Here is a 6,000-nt window from a genome sequence, read left to right on the forward strand (position 1 = left end):
AGAAACTAACTCCACCCTCTCAGAACCTCTTCTGAACTTCTGATCCTCCATCTTTAAGACCCTCGCAATCCTTGTTAGGATTAGATATGGCTTTGTCTTAAATCCCAAAGCTTTGTCCTAAAACTAAGATAGGTTGTAAGAAAGAAAAGAGAGCAACAGAGATAAAATTGAAAATTCTTTCTGAATTACCTCAGACACCTAGTATCCTAGCCAATTTATAGCCACTAGAGGAATGCACCTCATCTAAGAGGCTTATATGATCTGATTATCAGAGATCAGAGTTTCTTCAAACAGAAGGACTCTTATCAATGATACATCGATCAACACCCTACTCTGTACGTGCGACCAAAGAAGGGATGTTTCATATCCCTTCTTAAATTAGAAAAATCTTTAAAAATCCATGTGGATAGAAAATTCAATCATGATTCCAGAACATATAATGAGTGGATAAAAATTCTCACAAATGGATGTGTTCTCACATTCCTTCATGCGAAGTCTGATCACCACATGTGCAAGCATGAGGAGGAACTTATGACATCCGTTTGGCATCCAGATAAGTCTAGAAAAATTTCAAAAAAAAATACTAAAAATAGTTTGTCAAATATGGAACATTATCACCAAAAATTATTCTATTTTGAAAGTATGTGATGAGGAGAAGGACTCTCCAAATCTCAAAGAGATGTGACGCTTCTGCACACGTGCGTGAGACTTCATTCCTCCAATTTTTTCCTGCCCCAAAAATTCTAGAAAAAATACATCTCATGCTTTGAGATGTGAACAAAAGATGGAGGATGATATGGGTTTCTTAATCCCATGCCAGAAAGACTCTTTTCTTCTACCCACGCCAACACTTGTACGCAAAACCTATTTTGCATTAAGAGTCCTTCACAACTTGGACTCTTCATAATTGGTGTTAAAATGGGATGTGGCACCCCAATTTGGGATGCTTCTAGGTGGCATGATCTGACTCAAATACCCACTAATTTGGGCTAGCAAGGGATGAGACCAAATTGACCTCCAAAGGAGCAAGGGTTCCACACATGCTAGCATGCTTACGGGAGCCCAGATTGAATCTAAATTTCCAATCAACTTTTTTCAATAGGATCCTTAGCCAATTTCCATATATGTATGACCCATTGGGTTTCACATATAACTATCAATAGGTCTGGGTGCAAGTTGACCAAATTTGATTAGATTTCAATTTAATCGATTTAGGTCCAATCGAGCTAATCCGAGTTCAACAATTATAATCCTTTCTAATTGGCAATCGAATTAAACTCTTTAATTTGATCAAAAACTTACAAGTCAAGATTGACATCTAGCAATGTATCATGACTATCCAGAAGATATAAAATTTTGATAAAAATATCAAATATATTCTTTAATGGCAAGTTACCATACAATTCAATCCTTCGATCATCCCTACACCCTGAATATGTTCATGAGTATGAAATCATATCAAACTCAAACACATATTTATATCGATTCTCAATTAACCAATGATGACTTTAATGAAGAAGTATTAGAAACTCTTTCTAATCTCTTTTCTGCTTTTGGCCAAAAGATTTTTCTCAAGTCATCTAGGATTGAGAATACACAGGATGCGATCTCCTCTCACTAGGAGTGATTGATTCTATTTTGACCTACTCACAACCTTCATATACACTCCACCATATCCAGAACATCTCGTACATGTCTTAGTGCCATGCCTGGGTATGAATCAAAATATGGGTTCATGTGCATAAGATTCTATGATGGTCTCAGGTCTAAGATTCACTTGCATAACTTCCACTTAGAAAATCATCTTTGACATGCAAGTAAGGCTTCCATAAGATATACTCTTTCATCGAGTCAATTCAGTGGACTCATTTTCCAAATGAGCACCCACATCCTTGTATTAGTGTCCACACAAGTAGCTAGTGAGATCTACCACCCTCTTTATCGAGCATACATAGGATATGCTAGTCTATCTGAAATATTGATCCCCGACTCAATGCTCTTATGACTAGGAATGTTTAAGATTAGGATTTTAGGGTTTTAGGTCTCACTAGCATGACCTATTCATGTCTCCTAAAACTATTGCCCTAATCTTTGAGGTTCATCATAATCTTAGACATAATAAGATACAACTAATATGATAAATCAATACCTTAAATAATAAATATCATTTCATGAGTTGAAAAACCATAAAAAAAAATTCTATCATAACACACTTGCGATTGGCTTATAGGGCACTCTTTTTTCAATCTCTCACTTGTACTAAAGCCAATCACCTTTATATCTCATACAATCAAGATAGTGATTATATAGCTGCTTTGGTATGGCCTTATTAAATGGGTCCGTTATATTGTTCTTTCTATTTACTCATTCAAGGATAACATCTTGTCTCTAATGAGATAGAAGTGTCTGAGAATGTGCTTGGATCTATAATGAGACCTAGGTTCTTTTGCTTGAATAATGACCTCAGTGTTATAATGATAGAGTGACACTGGTCCTTCATTCTTAGAAATGACTCCTAAATCTATGATGAATTTCTTCATCCAGACAGCTTCTTTAATGGCTTCACTAACAGTGATGTACTCTGCCTCAGTAATTGAGCCAGATACTATCTACTGCTTGGAGCTCTTCTAACTCACTACCCCATTATTTAGGGTAAACACATATCCTGATATCGACTTGTTATCATCCGCTTTCCAATGATCCTTCCTTGGATCAGCTTGAAATCTGATAGCGATGCCCAAAGCATAAGCTACATCAGGCCTGGTACATGGCATGGCATACATAATTGATCCTATAGCTAAAGCATAAGAAATTTTATTCATCTTCTTTCTCTCCTCTAATGTCTTAGGACATATTTTTTTGGAAAGATGTATACCATGACTTACAGGTAAGTAACCTCTCTTACTAGCCTCAATATTAAACCTCTTTAATATGAGATCTATGTACTGTGATTGGGATAAGCCTAACATCTTTTTAGATCTATCTCTATAGATCTTTATACCCAGTATATAGGATGCTTCATCGAAGTCTTTCATGAAAAACTTATTTGATAGCTAAGTCTTGATCGATAGTAATTATTGAGATATCATTTCCAATGAGCAATATGTCATTGACATACAAAATCAAGAAGAGAACAGCACTCCCACTTATCTTCTTATACACACATGGTTCATCCTTATTTTTGATAAAGCCAAACTCTTTAATTGTCATATCAAATTAGATGTTTTAGCTCCTCGAAGCCCGCTTTAATCCATAGATAGATCTCTTTAGTTTGCATACTTGATTTACCTTCCAACGTGAGGCAAATCCCTCTAGCTGAGTCATATAGACTTCTTCCTCTAGATTACCATTGAGAAATGCGGTCTTGACATCCATCTATCAGATCTCATAATCATAGTATGCTGCTATAGCAAGCAAAATCTGGATGGACTTGAGCATAGCCACTGGTGAGAAGGTTTCATCATAGTCAATTCTTTAGCTTTGACTGAAATCCTTCACCACCAACCTAGCTTTGTAGACTTTTACTTGGCCATCTGCTTCGATCTACTTCTTAAAGATCCACTTGCATCCTGTTGGAATCACACCCTTAGGTGCATCAACCAAGGTCCGCACTTGGTTGATATACATCGAGTCCATCTTAGATTTTATGGCTTTCAGCCATTTGTCTGAGTCTCTACTCATGACAGTTTTCGAATAGGTCAGTGGATCATCATCCTAAATGATGTTGATCATATTGTCATCAAATCTCAGAAGTGCATGATGCACTCTATCTGACCTTCGGAGAGGAGGTGTGTATTATGGATGTACCTCATCTTTAGGTACTTTTGATTAAAAATCTTCTTGTGGTCTAATCACTGATATTTCTGGATCGATTTGTAGATCATGAACTTCAGTAAGTTCAATATTCCTTCCACTGCCTCCTTCTTGGATGAGTTTATTTTTCAAAAAAATGATGTGCCTACTAACAAACATCTTTTGTTCAGTAGGTGGTAGAAGTAGTATCCATTAGTTGTCTTAGGATACTCTACAAACCTACACTTATCTGATCTAGCACTAAGCTTATGTCCAAAAATATTTCTGACATAAGCAGGACAGCCCCAAGTCTTAAGATGTTTAAGATGAGGCTTCCTTCCCTTTCATATCTCATATGGTGTGCTTGCAACAGACTTTGAAGGCACTCTGTTTAATATGTATGTGGTAGTCTCTAAGGCATTATCTCTAAAAAGATATTGGAAGATCAGTGAAGCACATTATGGACTACATTATATCCATCAAAGTATGATTCCTCCTTTCTGCTACACTATTTAACTGCGGTGTATAAGGAGGGATCCATTCAGAGAGAATACCTTTACCTTTAAGATGATCAAAAAGTTTACTGCATAAGTATTCTCCTCCTCGATACCTTTTTTAGTTTGTTTCTCGATCATACATTGATACTCTTTAAACTTATCAAAGGCTTCGAATTTATGTTTTATAAGATACACATATCTAAACCTTGATAAATCTTTCATAAAGGTGATAAAATTAGAGTATCCTCCTCTGACCTGAGTTGTCATTGATCCACATACATCTGTATGTACTAGAGCTAACAACTCATTCGCTCTCTCTCCATATCCAAAAAATAGAGTCTTGGTCATTTTATCCATGAGACAAGATTTATAAGTTCTCAATGATTCATAATCATATGGGTCAAAGAATTCTTCTTTGTATAACTTGTTAATCCTTAACTCACTAATATGACCAAGACAATAATGTCAGAAATATGTGACATTCACATCTTCTCTCTTTCTTTTTATATTTCTTTCAATATGAAAAATATTTTTATTGAGTGCATGAATTAAAAGATTATTATCAATATAACTACTACCATAATATTCATTAGAAAAAAAATGGAGCATCCATTTTTCATTAGCCTTATTTTATAACCTTATTTTTACAACAAAGGTGTAGAAATAATATTTCTAATGACCTTTGGCATGTAATAACAGTCTTTTCATTCTAAAATTTTGTCCGATGATAAATCAAGCATACATGTTTTCATAGCCTCTATGCTAATGGACTCTCCACTTGCACCATAGAGCTCGAGATCATCTCTTTTCATACCTTTGATATTCTGTAGTCGCTGTAATGAATTACAAATATACGATCCACAGGTGGTATCTAATACCCAAGTATCAGAGTCTAAGCCACTCAATAAAAAAATATGTTTGTATCATATACACACCTTTTGATGCTATACTTGCACTCAGATTCAAACTTGCAAGATTATTCTTGCAATTATACTCCTAATATCCAAACTTGTCACAAAATAAATAGCTAATTCTATATGGACATCTTTTGCTTTTTCATTATTAATGACCATCCCAAGGTCAGAAATATCTAGAATATCAGAGTTCTTCTCTGATACGAACTTTATTTGCAAGTTCCTTAACCAATCCACAGAGTTGGATCGATCAACATATTTTTATTTATGGTGTTATGCAGTGAAAATAAAGATGCCATAATGCAGACTTAAATCAGCATAAATAAAGAACAATAGTATAAACAGACCACTCATGTTTGACATGCATAACTAAATAAAAACTTTTAAACGAGTTATATCTCCCACTATTTTATTGGATACGATAGTCCACTTCTATGGTAAACGAGAAACCTTAATCTGGTTTCTTAATGGGGTTGAGACCCTAATCCCTCAATGAAGCCTTGTGGATATCACAACAAATCTCAATGAGTTCAAAGATAGAAAAATCTATCCAATTATATCTCATGTAACTCTCAACATAACCTATCTCTAAAAATACTCATAGCCTTATGGATATCACAACAAACTATAGTATTTTTAGTTAAGTCAGTCCTTCATTTCTATGCAGTCATATCTGAAAAATACTATCCTTATAGATATCACAACAAAGTAACATATCCAAATATATCGTAAAGCATATAATATATACTAAGACAAACCCACATCAATCCCCATAGTAAGCCTTGTGGATATCACAA

This window comes from Elaeis guineensis, chromosome 6 (genome assembly GCF_000442705.2).
Source record: "Elaeis guineensis isolate ETL-2024a chromosome 6, EG11, whole genome shotgun sequence".
NCBI classification, from domain to species: domain Eukaryota; kingdom Viridiplantae; phylum Streptophyta; class Magnoliopsida; order Arecales; family Arecaceae; genus Elaeis; species Elaeis guineensis.